This window comes from Lissotriton helveticus, chromosome 5_1 (genome assembly GCF_964261635.1).
Source record: "Lissotriton helveticus chromosome 5_1, aLisHel1.1, whole genome shotgun sequence".
NCBI lineage: Eukaryota > Metazoa > Chordata > Amphibia > Caudata > Salamandridae > Lissotriton > Lissotriton helveticus.
In genome coordinates, this window is record NC_136065.1 from 1,390,867,190 (window position 1) to 1,390,883,500 (window position 16,311).

The following is a 16,311-nucleotide window of genomic DNA, read 5'->3' on the forward strand; positions in this document are numbered from 1 at the left end:
CAGGCAAGTAGTGCACAGACTTAAATGTAGAATGATGTGTTGTCTGTTTCTCTTCACAGTTACCGGTCATCCTACTGTTCTGTGCACCACCTGCAGCTCTGCAATCGGAGATAAATGGGTTCTGATGAATAGGATATCGGCCAAGAAAGTAGCCAAATCCTGTGCCAGTGCTTTTTTTGGCTTTGTTTGCATCTATTTGCCTTATTTTCATATTGGTCAGCTGTCTCATACATGCTTTCACTGTGAATGCGCTGAGAGTTGTTATGCAGAACATTTAAGGCATGCATCGAAGGTTTGAAAATACGCAAGTGTCTGGGATCATGAGAAGTGAGGTTGAATGACATGCAATTCCTTTTAACTTCAAATGCATTGCCGGGCTCTTAAATGTTTGAGTTATATTTCAAGAAATCATGTACTTGCTATTACCCAATTTTAAACGTAACTTTAATAACTGAGATATAAATGTGGTTTTCCCACAGGTAAATCTATTGCCGCGGTTGGGCTTGGGTGTAGTAAAACCCTCATTATGCCCACAACTCCTCTCAATTGGACATAGAGGTAGCTTTGAATCTCCGATTTGGTTTAAAAATAAAGTGCCATCTTGGTACTTTTAAATTCTTTCTATCAATACTTTATTTGACACACTCGAGATGTGTATCGCAGCCTTGGTTTTGTGAAGGATGATTTATTTTGATTGAGTACCATTGTTTAAATTGATACAACTTGAATGCATGTGAAGTAAGTTCTTTATTTGTATGCATGCATCCATTTACTTGGCTCTTCCCATCTGATCCTTGCATCCAGTTGTGCTAAATGATGTTACATGAGGTTCATGGCATAGATTGACATGCCTTCCGCATCAAGATATTTTCAAATGCTAAAATGAATTATTTTGCTCATGCGATCACCTGATGAACCCAATGCCTGCGAATGTTGTATATCATCTTAAGAGGCCCGTGATGACCAGAGCTTCAAAACAGCACCACTGTATTTTGTGGCTTGTATAACATTTCCATATGTAAGCCAGAACTGCCTGAGTTTTTCGGTACAATATATAGGTTAAAATGCTATATATACTAAAATGAACTTATACTCTCAGGGCTCTTCTCTTATCTCAAAGAAGTCAGGAAAGCACATGCCAAGGTTATGAAAGAATGTATAGGTAAAATGTGTAAATAGTAACCTGGGGCTGCTTCCACGTGCTCATCGATGACAACAAATCATTTGTGTGGCAGCTACCTAGTAATCAGCTGTTTTAATGTGTTTGTTACTTCCATAATAGTTAATGCAACACTAACTATTCTATGAATTATTTGGTGTTTAACCTGATATAACAGATTGTACTTGATGGTAATATATCTAGAAACAAAATGACAAACGGATGGGGTACAACAGTGGATGGGGTAAAGAGGAGTTCTTAATTGAAAAAGCATCTTCGCCCAACCCTACATGGTGCTTTCTTTTCACACGTCGCTGCTTCTGGCTCCATGGTCACTGCTGTGTGTTTCTCCTGCCCTTGAGGCTGAGGTAGTAGATTGAATAGTTGTAGAGTCGCACCTCTTTTGAGATAACTATGCAGTCTACTGTCTTTCCTCCGGAGGTAGTCGTGGCATCTCCCATAGGAGGACTTCACGTTGGAAACAACTAATGGGAAACATGTTGATGTCTTTCATTTACAAGTAGAAGAGCAGTGTCAGTGTTAGATTGTTGTCTGTTTGGGAGATGATATCACACCACCTTTTGACAGTGAAGTGGTTGTCACAAACACCATTTAAAAACAGATAACGTGACATTTCACTTACAAAGCGGAAGCTGTTAACCACTGTGAAGAGTTTGTCGCACATCCATGGACTGGACGTGACTCGCATGCCTTTTTGCTGGTGAAAGTCTTGTCAGCGGATGGTACATTGCTTTCTGGAGGTGAGGTAGTAGGTTGTATAGTTTGACAGGAGGTATTTCATCCATGTCATGACGATAACTATACAGTCCATTGCCTTTCTTAAAGAGCAGTCACTCCTCAAATAGTTCAACTATTTACCTACTCAGACTGTTTAGATTTTACTGTGTAGACATGTTGGCTTCTCTAATCTTTGCATTGTTCATGGTCTATTAACGAAGGAAATGTTTGCTTCTGTTCCTTAAAATATTCTACAGACTTATTATCAATACATTGCTTTAAACAAAAAGTGGGTTATTTTCTGCCCTGAAAAAGCCGGGTGAAATATTTGTAGTTTGTCTCATATTTTTCTCATTAAATCTCTTAAATTCACTAAATTTCTCCAGTAGATTTCAAATAAAATCTTTTCATTTGACCAAGAAACAGTTATTTAAGATTGTTTTTGTATAGACCACCAATAACCAAAGGGGCATCATTGTGCTTTTTTTTCAACAGCAGTCATACGACCATATCCTCAAAAAGATACATTTAACTAGAAATGTTATCAAAACAATAGCATGCCTTTAAAATAAACAAAGAAGAGGAGAGAGAAGAGAGAAAACCGGAAGCAGTAGAGAAAAGCAAAGGAGACATGAGAAAAACTACTGGAGAGGGAAAGTACCATAAAGATGGAAACGTCCCAGAAAAATATTTAGAATTAGCTAATCTGGACATGAAATCTTTTGTGTGACTTTAAAAGTCTCATTGCTTCTGATACTTTTGGCCCTTTTGCAAATGTTTAAGGAAGAATGGTGATAGGTTGTTTGGGAAATCTTGAAGGCTTTGATGAGAATGAGGTACGGTTGCTTGAATTTAATTCTCGTCTCCCTGGGTAGCCAGTGACAATTCCTCCATACTGGACGTGGCCAAACTTTAAAGAGCCATCTCTCAGTGTGCAGCTGAGAGTAGCAGAGGCTTTACTGCAATTACAGCTAGAATCACTACATAGATGGGGCAAGGCATATATGTTTGAGTGCTTTTATTACAGCTAGTGCAGTGGTGTACAAATCTATATTTCACCGGGAACCCTGGAAATACTTCACAGTTTCCTCTGAAATATGGTTTTTATCATGATAATGATCGCCACAACTCACTTGACAGAGCTTTATCATTGTCAGACCGACCAGCAGTATGCAGTACAAAGGACCAGATAATGCTGCAAGGTTATCTAAATTATGTAGCAAAAAAAGCAAATTATGCAGCACATTCTCTGGTTATGTTCATCCAGTTTAGTTAGGAAACAACATTTTGGTGAAACTGTAAATGATGTGATAGACCATGTGGCTGATGTAGTAAATCTGTAACTAGGCGGTAGATATTGCAGCCGCAGAATTTCATAAATCCACTGACCTTCAGCATTGCCTATCATTTTATTAATACCTGATTGAAGAAAGTTAAACAAAACTTAAACATGTTAATTCAAAGCATTGCCTACTGTTAGCTGCACTTTGGAGAAATCAACTTTTTCAAGCTAAGATACCCAAAATAAACATGAAATATAAAACATATATAACAATTAACATGTAATATGGTCTTGTCTTCCCATCTGAGAGTTCTGGTGACATAAGCTACTCAACGTTTAGCCAGGTGGTGTATGACGTCACCAGAACCCCTTAATGGCAATACTGGACCATATTAGAAGGTTACCTTTCTGGTTTCCAGCAAGCTGTGGACTAAAATACCTGTCTATCTATCTGTGAGAACAGTTTTACACCCCCCACACACACACAAAATGTGTGTACAACTTTTTATATATAATTGCTTAGCTAAAGGTGTAGCCAGATAACATATGGTAAAGGTCAAGGACATAAGTAAGTTGGGAGCAATTAAAATTGTATTAATATCAATAAAGTAATTTCTATCATTAGAAAATTCAATATTTTTAGTTAGTTAAAGGTTCTAAATTCAAATAATAAATAAGGTAAAGAGTCATATAAACAGGGGTAAGGGAAAGGGGACATGTGGAAAAAAGAGGCTGCATATATCAAAAGTGTTTTGTTGTATCTATATATATAAAATAAACTAAATACACACATACAAAAATACATTTAAAACTAAAATATTACCTGTGGTTTAACAGTGCTTGCGATATAATGGTATTCCTGATGTAGTGTCTGTGATGTAGGGCATCCCAATGTTGTGACATACTGCCAGAAAACAGTGGCTTGGATTACAGCTGAAAGTCAGATTGGTTTAAAAAAGATTTGAGTTAGTCCAAACTGTGCTGTCCTGGTTGACTGTACAGTGTGATCCATGTGCATTGTAATTGGCAACATCCTTAAATTTAGACAAGAAAATGTCAGGGTAGGATCCCAGCTTCCTTTCTCAGAACATAGCAATGAAAACTGTTTTTGTTTTGCTAATTAGGACAAAATAATCATGAGAGGTTAGAAACTTTTTATTTAAAGTAGTCTTTGGAAACTGTTGAGATAGAAACCCCCAAATCCCCTTTTCAGCTCTTCCTAAAATATCTTAATTGTTGCACTTGAGAAAATATGCTTGTACAGTCAACCCTAATGAAATGAGATATATATGTATATATATATATTACACTCCATGGGGTTGTCGAGGTAGCGGGTAGCACCCGAGCCTGCGTGCGCCTTCCCCAAAGCGTTAGTTGGTATGGGCAGTTGCGTGTTTGAAATAGGCCCGACGCGTTTCGGAAATTTATTTTCCTCATCAGGGGCCAGCAGTAATGTGCACGACGTCTACCATCTCCCTATATGAAAATACACATTGTGCTTGTGGGAGATGTAGTCCATATATCCTGGATGGATGCGTAATACATTAGCGGCGGTCCTGCCGCTGGGTTGCACCAACCCGAAGAAACGGGGGCCACGAGACTCGCTATCCAAGGAGTCTCGTATGTGGAGCTGCGCGATGGATTAGGACAGGAGTGATGTTTGGGGCTCATGGTAGAGCCTTTGGAACGAGCAGTAATTTGAAAGTGCATCCATCCAGGATATATGGAGTACATCTCCCACAAGCACAATGTGTGTTTTCATATAGGGAGATGGTAGACGTCGTGCACTTTACTGCTGGCCCCTGATGAGGAAAATAAATTTCCGAAACGCGTCGGGCCTATTTCAAACACGCAACTGCCCATACCAACTAACGCTTTGCGGAAGGCGCATGCAGGCTCGGGTGCTACCCACTACTTGGACAACCCCATGGAGCGTAATACATTAGCGGCGGTCCTGCCGCTGGGTTGCACCACCCCGAAGAAACGGGGGCCACGAGACTCGCTATCCAAGGAGTCTCGTATGTGGAGCTGCGCGATGGATGAGGACAGGAGTGATGTTTGGGGCTCATGGTAGAGCCTTTGGAACGAGCAGTAATTTGAAAGTGCATCCAGCCAGGATATATGGACTATATCTCCCACAAGCACAATGTGTGTTTTCATATAGGGAGATGGTAGACGTAGTGCACTTAACTGCTTGCCCCTGATGAGGAAAATAAATTTCCGAAATGCGTCGGGCCTATTTCAAACACGCAACTGCCCATACCAACTAACGCTTTGGGGAAGGCACACGCAGGCTCGGGTGCTACCTGCTACTTGGACAACCCCATGGAGCGTAATATATATATATATATGTATATATATATAAACATTGAAATTCGCCAGTTATGGTTACCACACACGCAACACACACCATAACTTGATAAATTGGTGTTTTTAGCATGGGGGGTGTCATAGTGTGTGTTGTGCCAGCTGTGCTCGCAGCCAACTGAGGATTGCTGTAGGCCTTGCCAGGCCCTGCCCCATCTTCCTGTCTCCAGCTCCATTGCCTTAGTCATGCGCATTTGGGTTTGAGCTCAGGGCCTAGCCATACCTTTGCCAGCAGCAGTGCTTAATTTGAGTCAGTGGTTTCCAGTGCTCGGCATCAGCACTTAATTGCTGGCCCCAGCACTTGGTTGTCGACTCCGGCACTCATGACAGCTGCCTCATGGTGGAGCTGTTTGTATAATTTATAGATGAGCAGAACAGCAATTATTTATTAAGTCAGTATGCATTCAAAACAACTAATTCCTGCCGCCCAATCCATTTTTATAGCTTTGGGGGCCTAGAATAGGCAGAATTGTCACACTTGTAGCAGTGTGTGGGTTAGTAGTTGTGTAGTTACTGTCATTGGCAACTCTGGCAGTGGCAGTGGGAGATGCAAACTGCAGAGGCTTCCTGACCAGAGCCCTGGCACTTATTGTTTTACAAATGAAGTACTGGCCAGCAGCCATTGTCTGCTCCACAAGCTTTCGCCTTGTTACAGTGGGAGTTGGGACCATGGCCTGACATGTGGCCTACCTCCTACCTTCAAAACATAGCTTGGCAGTATTTACAGTGTTTGGCTTTCCTTTTGTGTTTTTTACCTAGCCTGAAACCCACAAGTCAGAACTAATTTGCAAGTCAGGCACAAAATGTTGTTCGAGCCCCATACCTCAAATAGCTGCTGGCAGACGCTTGAGTTGGCACCGACTTGTGGGTCATGCACCATTTTCAATGTGTTTTTTTCTGATCTGGTTTATATTTTCCATCAGCACCCCTGACCTCACCGTCCTGTGGTCGGCCAACTTTGGGGTTTGCCCCACCATGACTTAGGAACTTTCATTTTACAGCATGAAAACTCGTCAGTTTCTAAACGTCTGGAAAAAAATCAGCCCTAATTCAGCCTATCTATTCTCATTAAAAATTCTGACAGGATTCGCTAGTCTTGACTCATAAGTTAAAATGGCCAAGATATAGAAAAGTGTTCAGGAGCTAAAGTGGGAAAACATCTGTTTCTTTCACCCCTCTAAACTTTTCTTCCCATAGACTGATCTTCTTGAAACTTGGTGTCCCCAAACCTTAGGTGGCTGATTAAGGAGATTATCAAATTGGCCACAAATTCGTCCACTGGAAAATAAATTATAGCAAATCCAAAAATTACTTTACAGTGGTAATCCTGTCTGAACCATAACACCACTTAGTTTTTATATATATATATATATATATATATATATATATATATATATATATATATATATATATATAGATAGATAGATAGATAGATAGATAGATAGATACAAGTTCAGTCAAAAGATCCTGGGCTGTCGTGGGCAGTCTAAAGTAAGGCTACCGGCAGTCCTATATCTTTTCTCCAAACAAAACCTTCAATGAAGGAAAAACTCAAACACCCAGGGCTTCTTGCAACGCATTTATTCGGCAAGTAGAAAAACGACGCGTTTCGCCATTACGGCTTGATCATGCTCGTCAAACATTGAAATTATATATATAATATATATATATATATATATATATATATATAAGCTCGGTAATCAGTTTTCCTTCTTGAAAAAAGATATAAGCACTCCGAGTAGAAAGCAGGATTTTATTTCGCCAGCAACAGCAGTGAAATAGACAAACGCGTTTCAGATGGTGTCCTTCTTCAGTGTCTAAAGTGTACTGCGCGCGGCTCTTTTTGTCGGCGCCCTCTCTATAATCAAAAGAGAGGACGGATAAAAGTCTCATTGCTATTATACACATGAGCGATGGTAAAGTGTGGCGGCCATTGTTAAGCAGCTTAAGTTACACATGTATTGCTTAAAATTACACGAAATACATGAAATGCAGGAAAAGCGATGTGTGCATTTTAAGGAAAATCCTAATTCTGTCACACACCTATTATACAAGGCTAATAGCCACTGCCAGTGAAAAGGACAATCTCGCCGTGTATCGGCATATCACTGGCATCATTACCAAACAAACGCTCAATAAAGCACCCATTGTATCCACAATACATAATACAGGTTTTGGAGTGTGATCCAGCCGTGTATCGGCATAACCTTAATGTAGATCAAAGTGATATATATAAAAAAGTAATGCAACACAGAATATATCTCCATCCGAAGATATAAAACTACATTCTAGTATATTCCTACTAGATTCAAACTGGAGGTAGCCTCCTACTTCTCACGGGATGATCATTACCTAGTAATTAAGTGCATTGATTAGAATATGTTAGAAAAAACGACCTCTAGTTTCATAATATACTGACAATTCGCTAAACAGATGATCTTTTAGGCAATACGTGTGACAGCATAAAGGGCAAAAGATCCTATAACTGGAAAAGACTTATATATAAAAGCATATTATAGATACCCTACAGTGATCGTGGAATTATTTCCCTAGGTGTACTGTAAGTTCTTCTCCTATGTTCAACCCTGTGGGGCTCTTAGTCTGTAGATCTATAATATACCAGGACTCAAGTCTCCGGAGACTGAGCAATCTATCACCGCCCCTTGGATTCAGTGGTATATGGTCAATCCCAAAGTATCGTAACAGCTCCATGTTACTGCCATGCATTTTGGCAAAGTGCCGGGCCACAGGATAAGTTATATCCTTGTTGGTAATGGCTCGCTGACGTTCCAGTATCCTAAGTTTTACATTATTGATGGTGCTCCCGATGTATTTTAATCCACAGGGGCAAATCAGACAATACACTACATAGGGTGTTGTACATGTATAAATTTGTTGATCGTTTTGGGTCTCCCCAAGCCTGGGACGTTGTACGTTAGTGTACGTCTGCTGTTTTCACATGCCCGGCATTTACCACAAGGATAAAATCCCCTCATGTCTCTCAGCGTACCACTAGTTTTGGGTTTAACAGGCATTAGATGACTCTGGACAAGACTATCTTTGATGGATTTGAGCTTTCTGAACGTAAGCAGTGGCTTGGCTGGAACGTCCATTCCTATAATAGGATCGGTGCGCAATATATGGCAGTTTTTAGTTAGCATATTTCTCAGTTTATTCGCCTCGTCTGAATAGGTAGTAATCATACGGAATTTATTGGTTAGTTCAGAATGCTCACTTTTCTTAGGAGTTTGTTCTAGGAGATGTTTTCTAGGAATTCTTAGTACTCTTCTAAGGGTTTTGTCCAAAAGTGCTTGTTCATAGCCCCTGATGCGGAATCTAACGATGCAATCTTGAGCTGCTGAGATGAACTCAGATTCCAGAGAACAATTACGCCTCAATCTCAGCAGTTCGCCAAAGGGAATACTGCGGATCAAGCTGGGTGGATGGCTACTCCCCGCATGTAGGATGCTATTGCCGGCTGTCGGCTTCCTATAGAGAGCGGTTTCTAAGGCTCCCTTATTAACAAAGACCTTGAGGTCCAAATAGTGCACCTCAGTGGTACTTATGTTAGATGTGAATTTCAGATTCATCTGATTTTTATTGTGATCCATGATGAATTCCTCTGCTTGTGCGGTGGAGCCCCTCCACACTAAGAGGAGGTCGTTGATATATCGACGCCAGACCACAATGTGCTCAGCCCATTTTTGATTAGTGCCCGCTAGGGCCACCTGCTCCTCCCACCAGCCCACAGAAAGATTTGCGTAGCTGGGGGCGAAGCAGGTTCCCATCGCAGTCCCGTTAGTTTGTTTAAAAAAATCATTTTGGAACAAAAAGATATTATTTCTGAGGCAGAAATCTATGCATTCGACCAGCATAATGCTGTGTTCCATATATTTTGCTGGTCTTTTGTCCAGGAAATATCTTACCGCCTCTACACCTTGAGTGTGTTGTATACTTGTGTAGAGGCTGGTGATATCAAGGGTAATGAGCACATACGCAGGATCCCAAACAATTTGATCTATTTGTCCTATGAAATCCTTGGTGTCTTTAACATACGATTTCAAATCGACAACAAAACAAGAGAGAAAGGAATCAATGTAAATAGACAAGTTCTCAGTCAATCCCCCCTTGGATGAGACAATCGGTCTCCCCGGTGGGTGCAGAAGGTCTATATGCACCTTGGGTAATTGATAACATGTGGGGGTTACAGGTTCAGGGTTTCTAAGAAAGAGAAATTTGTTCATATTAAGCATGAGTTTGTTACGCCATTTGTTCAAAAGATTGTGATAGGCTTGTATGCGTGTTAAATACTCTTCTTTATTTGATTTCACATAATATTTCCGATCTTGCAGCTGGCTTAACGATTCATCACAGTACTGTTCTCGTGTCAAGAGCACCACATTCCCCCCTTGTCCGAGGGTTTAACAACAACCTCCTCCATTTTCCTTAGTTTAACCAAGGCATTGCTTTGTGCAAAGGTTAAGTTATTCCTTTTTTTTGGGATTGTTGAGAGTCTATGGCTCGTCAGTTCTTGTGTGACTGCATCTGCAAAGGTATCTATAGCGTCGTACGGCATCTGAGGATTAAACTGTGACGGTCCTTTAAAGTCTGTTAGGGGTGACTGTTGTTCAATGTTTCGGCCCTGAGTTATGCCACTAGCTCCTTCAGAGACGCCTTGACTTTGTTAGTTTCTTAGATCCTCAAACGTGCGTACTGCTTTGAGGTCCTTGGTAGTAAGTGCATCAGTTGGCTGCACTGTCGTGTCCTTCTTAGTTTTCCTGGTATCACCGATGGAGGGTTTCATTTTGTGAAATTTGTGCAGTTTGATTTTTCTAGTGAGTTTGAAGAGGTCGATCCGAGTTTGAGTATATTCAAGTCTGTTGTTAGGACAGAAGCTGAGGCCCAATTGTAAAGTGTCCTCTTCATCTTTAGTTAATATCTTATCAGTCAAGTTGACAATAGTTAAGTTGGCGTTGGAATCTACCATCTGTTTGTTCTCTTCTTCCGGGTGTTTTGGGCCACGGATTTGCCTCTTCCTCTGCCAGCCGCCTCGTCGGGTTCTCCTTCACTTTCGGGCGGTTTGGTTTTGCCCCCTCTCAGCCAGGTCTGGCGGATGAGGTTGAATTCCAGATGAAAAGGGTTCCTTTTTCCCTCGCTTCTTGGTACCGGTCTTGCATCGCCTGAAGGTTCTTCCTCCGTGGCTGACGACTTACTAGGTAATGATCATCCCGTGAGAAGTAGGAGGCTACCTCCAGTTTGAATCTAGTAGGAATATACTAGAATATTGTTTTATATCTTCGGATGGAGATATATTCTGTGTTGCATTACTTTTTTATATATATCACTTTGAGCTACATTAAGGTTATGCCGATACACGGCTGGATCACACTCCAAAACCTGTATTATGTATTGTGGATACAATGGGTGCTTTATTGAGCGTTTGTTTGGTAATGATGCCAGTGATATGCCGATACACGGCGAGATTGTCCTTTTCACTGGCAGTGGCTATTAGCCTTGTATAATGGGTGTGTGACAAAATTAGGATTTTCCTTAAAATGCACACATCGCTTTTCATGCATTTCATGTATTTCGTGTAATTTTAAGCAATTCATGTGTAACTTAAGCTGCTTAACAATGGCCGCCACACTTTACCATCGCTCATGTGTATAATAGCAATGAGACTTTTGTCCGTCCGCTCTTTTGATTATAGAGAGGGCGCCGACAAAAAGAGCCGCACGCAGTACACTTTAGACACTGAAGAAGGACACCGTCTGAAACGCGTTTGTCTATTTCACTGCTGTTGCTGGCGAAATAAAATCCTGCTTTCTACTCGGAGTGCTTATATCTTTTTTCAATAAGGAAAACTGATTACCGAGCTTACATACTCAACGCGGCTACCAGCGTGCCATAGCACCCGCCGACGAGTGCCCCGAGATCTCTGGTGGAACGGAGCTCCGTTCCACCAGAGATATAAGCACTCCGAGTAGAAAGCAGGATTTACCAATTCGGTATATATATATATATATATATATATATATATATATATATATATATATATATATATATATATATATATATATATATATATATATTTACACCCACAAATATATACATACATACACACACACACACACATACACACATACACACACACACAAAATCACTAAACGGATTGACATCAAACTTGGCATCAAAATAGAACTTTCCTTAAAAAGCATCTTTGTGTTGGTTTGTGCACATCTGTTCAGTACTTTTTGAGGTATAAGCATTTAGAAAAGGAGCATAAAAGGGTTAACACTTGCATAGCTGTGCCTTTTAAATACGCAATTTGAATGATTCACAACTTCTGTTAATGACATTTGAGTTTTTCGAAATTATGATTGGATGTTGAAGGGCTCTGTAGAATTTTTATTCTTGCCATCTAGTACAATTAATCAATTCCAGTGGATATTTTCATGCTGTGGAAAAATGAAAATCCACCGATATGGTGTCCCACCCCAAAGGAGTACTGTGGAGAACCAAAAGACATGGAAAATGGAAGTCCAGCAGTAGGAAAAACCACTTGGGCAAGTTTACATTTGAAGTAGTGGCTTTGTTTGCCATTTTGAGAAAAATCATGACGCAGGTTGGATTCACAACTTTTACAAAGAGAAAAAAATGGATGTGTGTGAAAGTGGATTATCAATTGGGGTTGATGGAAGTCCACCACAAGGCATAAAGTTACAAACATTTTAAGGTAAAGCATAGTTCCAATAATGTAAACCTGCACTCTACCCCCTGGTAGCTATGGCACAGAGCAGACAGGCTCAACATTGTAAAAATCCAATAAGGGTAACAGGAGCTATGACCATTTAAAAATTTAAGCAATAAGCCCCTAGTAAAAATAAAGCACCAATTACCGTTCATGGTAACAGGGACCTAGGTGCAGTTTCAGGCTGACAATGATAGAGCACGAGCTGGATACTCCAAGCAGGTTTGTCCCTGCCAAAGATTTTAGTGTCTGACTTAGGGCCAGATGTAGGTAAATACTATTTACCGATTCTAAAATACAGAATTTTACCGATTCGGTATTTCAGAATCGGTAAATGGTATGTAGATAAAAATTCTGTAAATTTCACCAAATCGGTTATATTCGGTATTACCGATTCGGTAAATACCGAACCGGTAATTCCCATTCATTTCTATGGGCCTGGAGGCCCATATGAATGAATAGGAAGCCATTAACTATTACCAATTCGGTAAATACCGAATTGGTAAAAGGGGGTGCATATTCAAAGGTGGCAGGGTGTCACATTGACACCCTGTTGCACCCCCGAATCGTGCATGTGTGCACATGTCGCACACATACATGCCCTAAGGGCATGTATGTCTGCCACATGGCACTTGTGAAAAAGCACAAATTTACCGACATTTACCACCAGCAACTTGTAGTTGGTTGTAAATAACGAATCCTTAACTCAGAAATGCACTCACTTGAGTGCTCCCTACATTACGGATTCGGTAATTTACCGATTCGGTATTTTAAGAATTCGGTATTTACCGATTCCTTTATTTTATTTTTTATTTTTTATTTTCAAGAGTTTTATATAGCGCTGGCTAGACCCGGAGGTATCAGAGCGCTTTACATGTACATCAGATCATAGTTACAGGTTACATCATAACAAAGGTTACATAGTTCTTAGAGCATGGCCACATAGTTACTGGTAAGGTCGAGATAAACAATAAGCACAAATACGTAAAGGGAGAAGCAGGCAAGGTGAGAGATTCAGGGGAGCGGGGTTGGAGCAGGGGAAGTAGACAGATAATGAAGGCGGGAAAGAGGAGGTTAGGGTGAGAGACACAGCATGGGAAGAAGAGGGGAAGGGTGACTGGTACACAAACCGGTAGACGAGTCAAGGCAACGTCCAAAGTCCAGTATGCTGTGATCCCAGGGGAAGTGGTATCACTTCCCTATCTCTGTTGCGAGAGGCTCCCTTTGCTCAGTGGACTCTCTCAGAGAGGTCTCTGAGACTCCAAGGCCTATATACTGGATCCTTCCCCAGAAAAGGGGAGAGGGAGTGCTTTGGCAAGGGGTGCCATACCAAACCTCAGTGTGAGTGGCTCCCTTGGCGCAGTGGACTCACTCAGCGGGTTCGCTGAGACTCCAGAGTATAAATATTGGATCTTTCCCCAACAAGGGGAGGAGTGCTTAGTGAAAGGGCACAAAGGACAGGGGGCTAGGCCGAGTAGCAGGTAAGGGGAGAGAATTCGGGGGAGAGGGGATAGGAGCTAGGGACGAGACAATGAGGAGAGACGAAAAGAAGTCTCTCTAAAGACCGACTGGGTAGGTGACGACCAAGGAGGGAATCCACGGCCCATCTCCCCTATAGCTAAACTAAGTAGCTCCATCGGGCGTCAGACAAAATAGTTCAGTCTCAATACATGATTCCTTAAATTACCAAATCGGTAAATTACCAAATCCCTCAATCCTGCCACCTACATCTCAAACGCCAAATACCGGTCGGTAACGGCTGAAATTCGGTAATTTCGGCCTTTATCGACCGGTATTGAGCTACCTACATCTGGCCCCAAGTCTCTTATATAGAAGTTGAAATCCTTCTGTGGGGCAAGTTACGGGCTGCATCCACCCTAGTACTCATGAAGCCCGATAGCCACTGGACAAGGTCCTGCTGAAGCTGTTGGTTTTGGGAGGAAAACATCAGAGCAAGAGAGATTATAATTTCACAGCCTCCGAAGGTCTTGTGTCGTACTTATACTTCTCGCGCCTTCGTTAGGTCAAGATTTATATCTTAGTACCTAGTCTATTTTATGGAGCTCAAAATCCTTCAGTGGTGAATGCCTTTGATGCTGTATCTAAAGAAGTACAAAAGGGGGTGGTGATGGACGGAGCATCTGAATCAATCAAACACTCACACCCAGTCAAAAGATCTGGGTTTAATCCATCACCGTTCTTTAGCCCACTCTGCCACCCCAGGACATGGCTATATGCAAATCAGTCTGACCCTGTGCCTCATGGGAACAGTCCAGCCCGAACTGCCAAGCCATGTCTTCCCTGGACCGGAAACAAGCTTCCGAGGACCGGTTTCTGGCATTCCAGCCGTCTTCAGCCCGGCTTGCTTGAATCCAGTGGCAAAGTGAGCAAGGGACTCACGTCTGAGCATACCCTGCCACACTTATGGCGGCCAAAAGCGGTACAAAAGGGGGTGGTGATGGACGGAGCATCTGAATCAATCAAACACTCACACCCAGTCAAAAGATCTGGGTTTAATCCATCACCGTTCTTTAGCCCACTCTGCCACCCCAGTTCAGACATGGCTATATGCAAATCAGTCTGACCCTGTGCCTCATGGGAACAGTCCTGCCCGAACTGCCAAGCCATGTCTTCCCTGGACCGGAAACAAGCTTCCGAGGACCTGTTTCTGGCATTCCAGCCGTCTTCAGCCCGGCTTGCTTGAATCCAGTGGCAAAGTGAGCAAGGGACTCACGTCTGAGCATACCCTGCCACACTTATGGCGGCCAAAAGCGGTACAAAAGGGGGTGGTGATAGACGGAGCATCTGAATCAATCAAACACTCACACCCAGTCAAAAGATCTGGGTTTAATCCAAGCGCTCCGTCCATCATCCCCTTTTGTATCGCTTTGTTCGCCCTAAGTGTGGCAGGGTATGCTCAGACGTGAGTCCCTTGCTCACTTGGCCACTGGATTCAAGATAGCCTGGCTGATGAGGATTATGAATCCGAAACCAGTCCCAGGAGGCTTGTTTCCGGTCCATGGAAGACATGGCTTGGCAGTTCGGGCTGGACTGTTCCCATGAGGCACAGGGTCAGACTGATTTGCATATAGCCATGTCTGAAATGGGGTGGCTGAGTGGGCTAAAGAATGGTGATGGATTAAACCCAGATCAGTTGACTGGGGGTGAGTGTTTGATTTGCTCAAACGCTCCGTCGATCATCCCTTTTTGTATCGCTTTGTTCGCCCTAAGTGTGGCAGGGTATGCTCAGACGTGAGTCCCTTGCTCACTTGGCCACTGGATTCAAGATAGCCTGGCTGATGAGGATTATGAATCCGAAACCGGTCCCAGGATGCTTGTTTCCGGTCCATGGAAGACATGGCTTGGCAGTTCGGGCTGGACTGTTCCCATGAGGCACAGGGTCAGACTGATTTGCATATAGCCATGTCTGAAATGGGGTGGCTGAGTGGGCTAAAGAATGGTGATGGATTAAACCCAGATCAGTTGACTGGGGGTGAGTGTTTGATTTGCTAAAACGCTCCGTCCATCATCCCCTTTTGTATCTAAAGAGGTCACAAACTTCGACATTGAACAACTCTACTGTGAGGTGCAGCTAATGCTCCGCAAGCCTTGGAAGTCCAAAGATGTTCTTAGTCTCAACTTTTCAAAGTTTCTGGAACGGCTTCTATGAGTCACTCCTAAGACTCCCAAGACCTCTGAGACAGCACCAGGATTCCCTTCAGCAGAGGCCACCAGCATGGTCCAGTTCAGTTGCTACTAGTTAGCTGGGTACTTCAGGTAAAAGGCTTCTTGCTGCGGGTAGTGGGCAGCCAACTGACCATTGGGGTCCATGTCTTAGTCCTGGGTACAAGTGGAAGCTATGGGTAAGATGCTGCTTTTATATGATCTACCAGCCGTTGGGTGGGGGTGACTACAAACACCCCCTAACTAATGAGAAAAAGGTGTCCAGGGGCAAACCTTCCCGCTTTTGCAGAACTTCCAGTTTGCCTTACTGCAAACTATCCCATGGTGCAC

General features: G+C 42.3%; 1 protein-coding gene across 1 annotated transcript in view; it reads left to right on the forward strand.

Moving 5' to 3' along the window:
- The window catches only part of MTCH1 (mitochondrial carrier 1), a 414,326-nt gene extending 412,015 nt beyond the window's left edge, over window positions 1–2,311 (forward strand). The window contains exon 14 of the transcript XR_013594892.1: window positions 60–2,311. The gene's annotated coding sequence lies outside the window, so the exon portion shown is untranslated. The remainder of the gene's footprint in view (window positions 1–59) is intronic.
- The last annotated feature ends 14,000 nt before the right edge of the window (window positions 2,312–16,311 follow it).